Here is a 12,239-nt window from a genome sequence, read left to right as displayed (position 1 = left end):
CGGAAGGCAGGAACTTGATTTTCTCTGTCACTGCAGTGACCAGGGGCACCAGACAGCACCTTACACCCAGCAGGTGCCTGGGAAACAGGTGGAGAGCAGAGAAAGCAATTCTGTAGTTCTGAGACTCAGCTGCTTTTCCTCATCCTTCATTCCTCCTTGGCTGCAGGCATATCCTGGGCACTCACCCTCTGCTCATCGGTGAACAAGACAGAGACCGACCCTACCCTGGGGCGAGATCGACATCCTAGTGGGGAAGACCATGATGAACACGTCATTTAGTCTGTTAGAAGTTGATGGTGTCTTAAGAAGCAGAGCAGGGTAGGGATGTGGAGTGCCAACGCTTCTTTCATACATTTATTTACCTGAAACTGCTTGCAAAGCAGGAGATGCGGGTTTGATCCCTGGGTTGGGAAGACCCCTTGGAGAAGGAAATGGCAACCCACTCCAGTATTCTTGCCTGGGAAATCCCATGGATAGAGGACCTGGTGGGCTACAGTTCATGGGGTCACAAAGAATCGGACATGACTGAGCGACTAAAACAACCAAAGACTGTTCTAGAAGCTTTATATCTACCAACCCAGTAAACTCTTACACTAAACCCCAGGAGGAGGTGTGATCACTGACCCAATTTCCCAGATGAGGAAACTGAGGCCCAGAGAGGTGAAATCGCTCACTCGGGGTCACAGAGCTGGAGAGTGGAGGTTGCCATTCTAACCTGCGTAGTCTGGCAGCTCAGAAGCCTGTGCGCTAACCACTTGCTTCACAGCCTCTCATTAAAAAAAAATACTAATTCTAAGAATCCTACCACAAACTGCTTTCTGAGTCAGATATCGTTCTAGTGACTGTGATTAGAGTTTGTCTCTCCCCAAACTTTCGGGGACTGAAATGGGATGGATGAGAGCTAGACAGCAAGGACTTCCAGCGGCTTCCCTGGTGGCTCAGATAGTAAAGACTCTGCCTGCAATGCAGGAGACTTGGGTTTGATCTCTGGGTCGGGAAGATCCCCTGGAGAAGGGAATGGCTACACACTCCAGTAGTATTGCCTGAAGAATCTCACGGACAGAGGAGCCTGGCCCGTAGGATGGCCAGGAGTCTGAGAAGTCGTGTCTGAACACACTCACATACACAGGGGAGGATTAGAGGGAGGGGACAGGGCTGGGCCAAGACCTGAGAGCAACTCCGATAGGAAGCTCTCACATTGGTGTGACCTGGCCTGGCTGGCGAGGGGGCAGCTTGGGAGGTTGGAGAGTGGGGGAGGGGAAGCTCCTCTCTCCCCCTCCCCCACCTTCTCCAGCGCCGACTGGAAATACCTTTCATTTAATCCTTTCTAATTAAACCAATTGAATGTGCCATGGGGGAGAAGAGAAATTGGACGGAAGGTTAATTGTAACTAAAAATACCTCCCCCCACTTCCTGAGGTGAGGAACCAGCTGAACCCTTACTTTCTGGGGCAGCCTGCGCAGCGGGTGGGTGTTGCTGAGTGGGGCGGGCCCAGGGAGGTGGGGACTCTAACGGGTCTGCGGCGTGGCCTGCATGCTGGGTGGTAGTGGGTCCGGGTGGTGTGTGTGTGTGTGTCTGTGTGTGTCTGTGTGTGTGTGTGTGCGTGCGTGGCTGCTGGTGTAGTGGCCGCCACCAGGACTGAGTCCGCCGCCGAGCCTGTTCCTGAAAGGGATGTATGTCATTGGCGAAGGGCTGTGTGGTGGCTGTGGCTGTCACGCTGTCCCTCGATATAGGTTGTATGCCTCCGTGTGAGCGTGTGTCCATGACTACGAGCCTCTGGGTGGGACTGTGGGGCACGGTGGGTCTTTGTAACTGGGGACCACCTTGCGTGTGTCCATAGCCTTGGCTGTGTCCCCACCGCAGCTCTTCTCTGCAGACCAGACCTCATGGTGGCCGCCCCTGAACTGGGCAACTTAAACGCAGTGGAGAATCATCGGATCCGGGCGGCTGGGACCAAGACGTGGCACCGAGCAGCCAAAGGCCGGGTGGGCGTGACCACCACGTGATGGGCGTGACCACCGCGTGTGGGCGTGGCCACCACGAGGGACAGCCCGGCAAACGGCGATCAGAAGAGGCCCTGGTAGTTGATTTTGACACTCCTAGGGGAAAATAGATACCCTGTCCACTAAGTTCTTACTTGGTCTGTATGCGTGGGAGAGTTCTGGGTCTAGTGAAAAGTCAAACCCGAATCCTAACACCGGATAATCACGGCTCCTCCATCAATCCCCAGGTCACAGATCCAGGACTCCTCGAATGAGGGGAGACCAGGACCCCTCAATTAAGGACCCCAGTACTCTGACCCAAATTCATAGTTAATCGTTTTACCAGTTTTCCCCAAAGGGACTTAGAGCCTTTGACCAGGGTCACTGTGCACTGGGGGAAAATAAATAATCAGACTTTCAGGGACTTCCAGACACTGCTATCTGAGCTAACGCTGATTTCTGAAGACCTCAAATGTCACCGTGGCCGTCAGTCAGAGGGACCTCGTGGATTTCAGGTGATTAGTTTTTATTCTGCTCAGACGCGTCTCACCGTGGCCCAGGGCATCCCCGAATCCGTCGTGTGATAACTTGCCCGATTCTGGAATGCACAATTGAGGTACACATTCTCAACAGCTGGCAGAATGCCCACCTTGGTGTCTGACTGGGATGGTGGACGAGGCCACGGGGCTACCTGGTATGGCCCATAGCTGTGTCTGGGGATGTGTCTGGGTGGGATCCTGTGGCCAAGCGAGTCTTTATAACTGGGGACCTCCTTGTACACAGCAGTTTCTCTGTGTGTGTGGCTTTGTAGCCTCTTGTGAGTTTCGTGTCCACAGCAGTGTGGGGTCGTCGTGAGCGGACGCGCTAGAACGTAGGACCAGGCAATGAGCTCGGGCTTCCTCCAGAGGGCGCTGGGGCGCCAGAAAGATAGCAGGCTTGTGCCTGCTAGGTCGCTTCAATCGTGTCCGACTCTTTGCGGCCCTATGGACTGTAGCCCACCAGGCTCCTCTGTCCATGGGATTCTCCAGGCAAGAATACCAGAGTGGATTGCCATGCCCTTTTCCAGGGGATATCTACGACCCAGGGCTCGAACCCCCGTTTCTTATGTCTCCTGCATTGGCAGGCGTGTTCGTTACCACTAGCGCCACCTGGGTGGCTTTATTGGGCTATAATTCACATACTATAAAATTCACCGATTGAAAGTGTATAATTCAGTGCCTTCGGTGTGTTCACAGAGTTGTGCTTCCCTCACCACAGTCGATTCTAGAACATTTTCATCACTCCCTAAATAAACTCTCAACCCCTTAGCACTCGCTTTGGATTCCCCATCCCAAGGCCCAGGCCCAGTCAACCACCGATCCCTTCTCTGACTCTATGGATTTGCCTGTTCTGGACATTTCTTATTAAGCAAAATATAATAAATGTGAATCTTTTGATTATACATGAAATCATACTACATGAAGTCTTTTGTGTCTCCCTTCTTTCACTCAGCACAGTATTTTCAAGGTTCCTCCGGCTCGTGGCTGATAATATTCCATTGTCTTGGAAGAATGTAGAGCAGAGAAAGGACAGAATTGGGTTTGCACTTTGCCTCTCAGGCTGCCACGTGGAAAAGTGGACTAGGGGGTGTTACGAGTGGAATTCTGTCTCCCAAAGAGATATACTGAAATCCTCACCTGTGAACGTGACCTCGTTTAGAAAGAGAGTCTTAGCAGATGGTCAAGTTCAGATGAGGTCATGGAGGGTGGGCCTTAATCCAACATGACTGTTAATATGTTCCTTATAAAAATGTTGCTTATTAAAAGGGAACATTTGGACACAGACAGACACTCCAGAAGGAAAAGACAGTCACATGAAGACGGAGGACTGGAGTGGTGTAGATACAAGCCAAGGAATGCCAAAGATCGCCAGCAAATCACCAGAAGCTGGGCGAGACAGGGAATGCTTCTCCTGTGGGTTTCAGGACAGGGGAGCCTGGTGGGCTGCCGTCTATGGGGTCGCACAGAGTCGGACACGACTGAAGCGACTCAGCAGCAGCAGCAGCAGCAGGCCAGGGCAGGGACGTGGGGAAATAGGGCCAGTCTGTCTTTGCGGTGCACAGCCAGCTCTAGTTGCAGCGTGTGCGATCCAGCTCCCCAATCAGGGACTGAGCCCAGGCCCCCTGTGCTGGGAGTGTGGCGTGCTCACCACTGCACCACCAGGGAAGTCCCAGGGCCAGACTTTTTAGAAGTAAGAGCGCCACCCAATTTCTACATGGCACCTGAAGATAAAGTGCTGAACCCTTGGCTCGTGGCAGGTGGGGAAATGGCAGAACGCACTTGCTCCCAGAGAAGATGGTTGCTTTGGCATTGGGAGTGGGAAAAGGAGGTTGCTGCTACTGCTGCTGCTAAGTCGCTTCAGTCGTGTCTGACTCTGTGCGACCCCATAGACGGCAGCCCACCAGGCTCCCCCATCCCTGGGATTCTCCAGGCAAGAACACTGGAGTGGGTTGCCATTTCCTTCTCCAATGCATGAAAATGAAAAGTGAAAGGGAAGTCGCTCAGTCGTGTCCGACTCTTCGCGACCCCATGGACTGGAGCCTACCAGGCTCCTCCGTCCATGGGATTTTCCAGGCAAGAGTACTGGAGTGGGGTGCCACTGCCTTCTCCGAAAAGGAGGTTAGTCCTGGGAAAAAAGGAGTGAGCCATTGGCTGCTGATTATTATTAAGATGAGGACGACCTAGATGAACACCAAAGACTAACCACTGAGGCCACCACTGACCTTGACCAAAGCAGTTGTGAGTGTGTGTGTGTGTGCGCGCGCGCGCGCGTGTGTGTGTGTAGGGGGAACCCTGGGAGAAGAGGACATGTCGTGAGTCTTCTATATGAGCCCAAGGGTTTTACTGGGTGTCATTGTGTGTCCTCTTCATTTAATTCTTCTCTGTAGCTAATCATGAGTATTTCTCCAGGTCATTCTAAATTCTTTCTAAATTAAATTTGCTGGAAGCTGTGCAATATCGCTTTGTTTGGTGTGCCATTCTAATGATTGTAAAAAACCTATTTCCTATTCCACTTCTGGGCTGTTTCTGGTCTCTTTTTCTTCCAATAGCATGATAGCAAACATCTTTGCATATTCTTTTTTTGCGGAAATTCTTTTTTTTAAAGTTTTCTTCATTATATACAATTTAGAAAAGCTGGAAAAAGTAATAAGGGGGGAAAAAAGTCCTCTGGAATGCCACACCCAAGAGGCTTTGAGCATGAGGTTAGTTCAATGAATCCCATTGTGAATGAAGGCAGAGCCCATATGCTTTCTGCACAAAGCATCCAAACATAGACACACTCCGGTTATTACAGGTGCGTCTGACCCCTGGGTTAGTAGACACAGAGGCCTCCCTCCCCCACGACCATGACGATGATTCCTTCTGTCCTATACAGCGCTCTGATGGACCTGCCTTACACTTGCCTCTTCCTTATACTTTTCCCCAAACTCCTGGCCATTTCCTTAGGATACATTCCCAAGATCTTGTACAAGCAGTGGGTCAAAAGTTAAGAGCATTTGTCAGAAGTCTTGAGCACCGATTGCAGAATTTCCTCTCCTTTGAACCATCTGTGCCCAAGCATGCATGCTAAGTCGTTTCAGTCATGTCCAAATCTTTGTGACCCCATGGACTGTAGCCCTCCAGGCTCCTCTGTCCATGGGATTCTCCAGGCAAGAACGCTGGAGTGGGTGGCCATGCCCTCCTCCAGAGATCTTCCCAACCCAGGGATCAAATCAGTGTCTCTTACATCTCCTGCATTGGCAGGTGGGTTCTTTACCACTGGTGACACCTGGGAAGCTCTTTGAACCATCTCTACTTCTCTCCAATTTCCAAGTGAAGTTGCACGCACTTTGGTGTAATTGCAAACACCCAAATAATGCTTACTATGTGCCAGGCCCTGTTCTAAGCATTTTATATAACATATATGGATTCACTTAATCTTTTCAGATGAACTTAATCTTTGAAACAATCCAGCAAGAAAGATATTCTCATTACCCTCCATTTTGCAGATGGAGCAGGTGATGCCCAGAGAGTTTGGGTAACCTGTCCAAGGTTGCACAGCAAGTATGTAGCAAGGCTAGGATTTGAATCTAGATCGTCTGGCTCCTGAGTCCATTTTCTTTTTTTAATATTTATTTTTATTTATTTACTTTGGCTGCACCAAGTATTAGTTGTGGCATGTGGGATCTTTAGTTGTGGTATGCAAACTCATAGTTGTTTGTGGCATGTGGGACCTAGTTCCCTGACCAGGGATCGAACCCAGGGCCCCTGCATTGGGAGCTCTGAGTCTTAGCCACTGGACTCACTAGGTGAGTCCCCTAGTCCATGCTGAGTCCATGATTCTACCCTGAGTGGAGACTTTGCTTTTTCTACAACCAAGGAGAGCTCCAGGGCCAAATTTACTCAGCCATTACTCAACTGATGAGAGTCTTTGTGGCTTTGAATTTTCTGTTATAATGAGGTAGATCCAGGTTTTATGGGGCCTGAGGTTCATACGATTTGGGGTGCCCTATTTTGGAAAAATATAGAACTACCAAAGCATAAGGTGCAGGATCTTGAAAAAGGTCCGAACAAGTAAGGGTCCTGAGGCCTCGGATGGCACCAGCATCACAGTAAACTCCCCTCTAGAGAAACAGCCGAAGCAAGTAGAGGCACAGAAGCACGTCACACGGTCTGCACACGTGTGCAAGTGTTTGCGGTGGAAAGCTTCCTAAAAGCCGAGTTTAGACTTCCCGTCCAGATTCCTAGAGCAGTTGCTGCTGCTGCTGCTAAGCAGCTTCAATCGTGTCCGACTCTGTGCGACCCCACAGACGGCCGCTAACCAGGCTCCTCCGTCCCTGGGATTCTCCAGGCAAGAACACACAGGAGTGGGTTGCCATTTCCCTCTCCAATACATGCATGCATGCTAAGTCACTTCAGTCCTGTCCGACTCTGTGCTACCCCATGGACAGCAGCCCACCAGGCTCCCCCGTCCACGGGGTTCTCCAGGCAAGAACACTGGAGCGGGTTGCCATTTCCTTCTCCAGCCTGGGATATAATACATGCTTAATAAACAGTTGTGGGATATATTTAACAGGACACAGAAAAACGAATTGTACGGAAGATTGGACAAACTGAAGTATGTTAAGACTAATAACTTCTGCTCTTCAACAGACATCGTTAAAATAGAAAGGCAAACCACAAATAAAAAGACATTGGTAGTACAGACTACCAATGCAGATACAATACAGTATTTGCATCCAGACTATCTAAAGAACCTCTGCAAACGAGTAGGGAAAAAAGACAACCCAACAGAAAATAGATCTAACACATAAATGGGTGCTGCACAAAAGAGACGATCCAAATATCCAATAAGCACATGAAAAGATGCCCCCCCCCCCGTCATCATTTGTCATCAGGGAACTGAGAAACGCAAATTAAAAACCACGAAGTGGATCTACTGGAACATGCGCACTGTGAGAGGAAGGTAAATGGAGGAACCTCTTTGAAAACTGTTCAGCAGCTTCTTTTAAACAGAAACATACACTCACCTTAAGTGTAGCAATTACCTAAGGCAGCGATTCCGGTCATTAAGTGTTTACCCAAGAGAAATGAAAACAGGTCCACATGAAACCTTACATATGAACATTCATAGCAACTTTATTTCATAAATAGTACCTCCCCGCTGGAAATAACCCAAACATTTACAGAATGAAGAGGCTGTGGCATATTCAGACAATGGAATACCACAAAAAGGACATGCTGTATGACTCCATTTATGTGAAATTCTAGAAAAGAGATGGAGAAGGCGATGGCACCCCACTCCAGTACTCTTGCCTGGAAAATCCCATGGACAGAGGAGCCTGGTAGGCTGCGGTCCATGGGGTCTTGAAGAGTCGGACACGACTGAGCGACTTCCCTTTCACTTTTCACTTTCATGCATTGGAGAAGGAAATGGCAACCCACTCCAGTGTTCTTGCCTGGAGAATCCCAGGGATGGGGGAGCCTGGTGGGCTGCCATCTACGGGGTCACACAGAGTTGGACACGACTGAAGTGAGTTAGCAGCAGCAGTAGCAGCTAGAAAAGAGAAATCTAATAAATGGTGACAGAAAAAAGATCAGCCTGGGGCTGAGGCTGCCGTGAGACACTGACCATAAGAGGCAGGAACCATGGAACTTTCTGGAGTTTAGAAAATGTTCTGTCTTGATTGGAATGGTGGTTACACAGCTGTGTTTGCCAAAATGCACGGACGTTTTATTGTATGTAAACTGGACCTCAATACAGTTAAAAAGAAAATCTCTCTTTCCTGCCTCCCCTCCCCTCCTCTCCCTCCCTCCCCTTTGCAGAGACGACCATTAGTTAAGTTTGCGGTGAACCTGTTTCAGCTGGTGTGTAATGCTATTCAGGTACCTGAGTATATGCAAAGGGCATCCAGGTATGCAGAGGGCGTCCCGGGTGGGTGGCTCGGGGTAAAGAATCTGCCTTCCAGTGTAGGAGACAAAATAAATGTGGGTCCGATGCCTGGGTTGAGAAGATCCCCTGGAGGAAGAAATGGCAACCTGCTCCAGTATTCTTGTTTGGAGAATCCCATGAACAGCAGAGCCTGGCAGGCCATGGGGTCACAAACAGTTGGACATGACTAAGCACACACGCATGCAGGCACACAAAATGTTTCCATTTTTCAAAAAATGGGATCATCTGACACATGGTTCTGTAACTTGCTCCCTTTCACTTAGTATAATTTGGAGATATTTTTTTGTATCAGTACAAAGCCTGCTTTTGTTTGGCATGTCTGCATAGTGGTCCATTATATTGGGTGGGGTTTATTAATATTTAAGCGGTTTCATATGGAGAGACATTTAAGCTGTTTCCCATCTTTTGCTCCTACAAATAAAGCCGGCATGAATATCCTTGACCGTATGTCATTTTCAGACATATGTGTATCTATAGGATAACTTCCTGGAGGTGGAATCACTAGTCCAAGGGAAGGGGCATTTTTACCAGGTCATTTGATAGATTCTCGAATGTCCTACCAAACAGGCTGTACTGAATTAATCATTCTTATTTCCCCTAATTGCAAGTGAATCTTAGCATCTTTGTCCACTGTTCTGGGCCATTTCTATTTCCTCTTCTGTGTGGACTCAAATCTTTTGACGCTGTCCTTGCTAGGCTCTTTGTCATTTTCTTATTGGTTTGTAGCAGCTCTTTATATATTCTAGACCTTAAGCTTCATCATAGATGTTACAAACACCTCTCCCAGTCTGCTGCTTGTCTTTTGGCTTTGTTTATGATGACTTTACCCCCTCAAAACATTTCTTTTATTGTCTCTATCCCTTTTCTGTTATGGCCCCTGAAAATGACTTCCCAACTCAAGGTACTGAAACTAGAGAAATAGGGATTTCCCTGGTGGTGCAGCGGGTAAGAATCTGCCTGCCAATGCAGGAGACATGCGTTGATCCCTGGTCTGGGAAGATTCCACATGCCGTGGAGAAACTAAACCTGTGGGTCACAACCACTGAGCCTGAGCCCTAGAGTCCGTTCTCTGCAATAAGAGAAGCCGTGGCAATGAGAAGCAGCCGCACTGTGATGGAGAGTAGCCCTCGCTCCTCCTAGAGACTGCACACAGCAAGGAAGACCCGGTTCAACCAAAAATTAAGATAAAATAAATTTTATAAGATTTTAAAATATGTGAAAGAAGGGAGGAAACTCTAAATGCCCAGAGATGGCCGGAAGAGCATCTATCAGAATTGGGTCCCAGCTCCTCAACGGTGATTTCTATGGCCTTCCTTAACAGTTCCAGAAGCTCTTACTATCCATTAGTTCCCCAAAGAAACATGTCTATTCTGATAGGTGGCCCAGACTGACCCGGATTAAGTGCTGGTGAGGCTCTTGGGGAAAAGGGTGCTTTCATCTTCTTTGAGGGGAATTTGTACCACTTCAGTGTAGCAGGATCTCTCAAAATGCAAAGTTGACAGGCATTCATTCACCAACCTTTAAAAATTTGCTCTTGAAGCATGATATACAGAAAAGTGCATGCATCTTTGGCTTGGTGAGTTTTCCCAGAAAATGAAACCTACCTGCGCCACCAGCATCCAGATCAAGAAACAAACCATGAGCGCCCCCTCCAGCAACCTGGTTGGTGCTGCCGCGACCCCCACTAGGTTGCGTGGAGCTGTGGTTTAGGCCCTTCTGTTGTAAGAATTGATCACAATTTACTTAACTATTCTTTTGTCGATAGGCATTTGGTGGGGTTCTAGTTACAAATAATGTTATTGCCAACACACAACACACTTGTGCACTTCTGCAGAGTGTGCGTTTACAAGTGGAACTGCTAGGTCATAGAGGACGCGCCCAGGCTCAATTTTAGGAGATTCTTGAATTTTTTCCCCAGTCATTTTACCAATTAACACTCCCACCAGCAACGTATGGGAACTCTGCTTGCGCCACATACTGACTTAGCATTGGGTTTTTTATGTTAGCCGTTCTAATGAGCGTTATTGTGATATTTATTGCAGTTTTAATAGCATTTCCCTGACAGGTAATGATGACAAGTATTTTTTCATGGGCTTATTAACCATGTTTTTCTATTTTGGGGGTTTATATTCAGTATTTGCCACTTATAAAGCAAATTCAAACCTTATTGATTTGAATTTTTTGTATAACATGGTTTCTATATTTATGTAATATGTACAGTTAATTATATGACATATTTGCCATATATATATTTTCTCCAAGTCTACACTTGCCTTTGCATTTTTTGTTATTTTTCTTAGTATCTTTTGTAGGGCAGTTTTCTAATTTGGTTAATTATCATTTTATTACTTGTACTTTTGTTTTTATTATTGATTCTAATTGTTTATTAATTTTATTTTTATATTTATTTAATTATTAAACTTAAGTCCAGGACTTCTGTATCAAAATGAACCTTCTGAGAAAAATAGTTCAGCTGCATTCACTTGACAGAGGAAAACAACGCTGGAGCAGAGAAGTTAAGGGGCTTTATCCAAGGCCACAAGGTATTGAAATCTGTCAAATGCCTTTTCTGTTTTTAATAGGGTGAATCACATTAATTGACTTTCAAATGTTGAATCGACTTTGTTTCACTAGAGTAAATGCCACCTGGCCACGATGTACTACTGTTCTTTATCTGAGGCTGACTGTGAATTGTAACCTTGAGGAAGGGGTTCTGGGTCTGGTTCTGGCATCAGGGCAGTGCTGGCCCAGAAGCGTCCTCTTCCACACCGTGAATGAGCTGCTGTTGAGTGTCATGCCTTCAGTCCCCGTCTGCTGGAGGTCACCAGTGAACCCATCCAAGCCTGTCCTCTGCGTCTCTAACTACGAATTAGATTGCCTTAGTACTAAGTTGGCCAAAAAGTTCATTCGAGTTTTTCCGTAGGCTGCTATGAAAAACCCAAATGAATTTCTTTGCCAACCCAACAGATACACAGCATTGTGCCGTTTATCTGTTTCTTCTTGGGCTCAGGTAGTTCGTGTCTGTTTCCTTCTCGCTGGGTCTCGTTCTTTCCTCCACCCCACGACAGTCTCTGTCTTGACCACATCCACCTGCCTCACCCAGATTTCAAACCTGAGTTGCAGAATTTACTTCCACCGTTGTTTACAGCATTCCCTCTCCCTTCACGTCCGTCGGGGAGACGTGGTCGAGGAGTCCCGAGGGGACGGCTGAGACCGGCCCACGGACAGCACAGCAGAATGGCCCCCGTGCCCAGGCAGCCCGTGGGCTGCAGAGCACTGGCCCCTCCCCACCCAGCTCCTAAAGCCACACACATGAATGGGCCAGGCCGGGGTCTCTGAGTTCGAGGGAAAGCAAGGCCGTGAGACAGACTCAGAGAGAGCAGTCGTCAGGGGCGATCAGACCCTGGACCTGGAGTCTGAGGTCCCTGTTCAGCCTCAACTCCCGGGATCTACCCCAGGACACATCAGGTGGCCGCTGCAACAGGAGGGATAAGAGTCAGGCCACGGGGAGGACCAGCAGAGACGGTTGTGATTTCTGGATGTGTGTACACACGTGCTCAGTCACATCTATGCGACCCCACGGACCACAGCCTGGCAGCCTCCTCTGTCCATGGGGATTCTCCAGCAAATATACTGGAGTGGGTTGCCATTTCCTTCTCCAGGGGATTTTCCCGACCCAGGGATCCAACCCGCCTCTCCTGCGTCTCTTGCATTGGCAGGCGGGTTCTTTACCACTGCGCCACCTGGGAAGCGCACTTTATGGATGGGCAGGCTTACAGACCCAAG

The 12,239-nt window shown here is 48.3% G+C and overlaps 1 long non-coding RNA gene across 1 annotated transcript; it reads right to left on the bottom strand.

The window, feature by feature from the left end:
* Nucleotides 1-7,614: 7,614 nt before the first annotated feature.
* Nucleotides 7,615-10,717, bottom strand: LOC138419006 (uncharacterized). The gene is made up of 2 exons (XR_011248835.1): nucleotides 8,391-10,717; nucleotides 7,615-8,057 (listed from the first exon to the last, which is right to left on the bottom strand). It is a non-coding gene; the product is annotated as an uncharacterized lncRNA (long non-coding RNA).
* Between the last annotated feature and the right edge of the window lie 1,522 nt (nucleotides 10,718-12,239).

The sequence above is a fragment of the Ovis canadensis genome, chromosome 14 (genome assembly GCF_042477335.2).
Source record: "Ovis canadensis isolate MfBH-ARS-UI-01 breed Bighorn chromosome 14, ARS-UI_OviCan_v2, whole genome shotgun sequence".
Classification (NCBI taxonomy): domain Eukaryota; kingdom Metazoa; phylum Chordata; class Mammalia; order Artiodactyla; family Bovidae; genus Ovis; species Ovis canadensis.
Note: the sequence above shows the minus strand (reverse complement) of the source record. Positions and strands in the feature narration are given on the sequence as shown.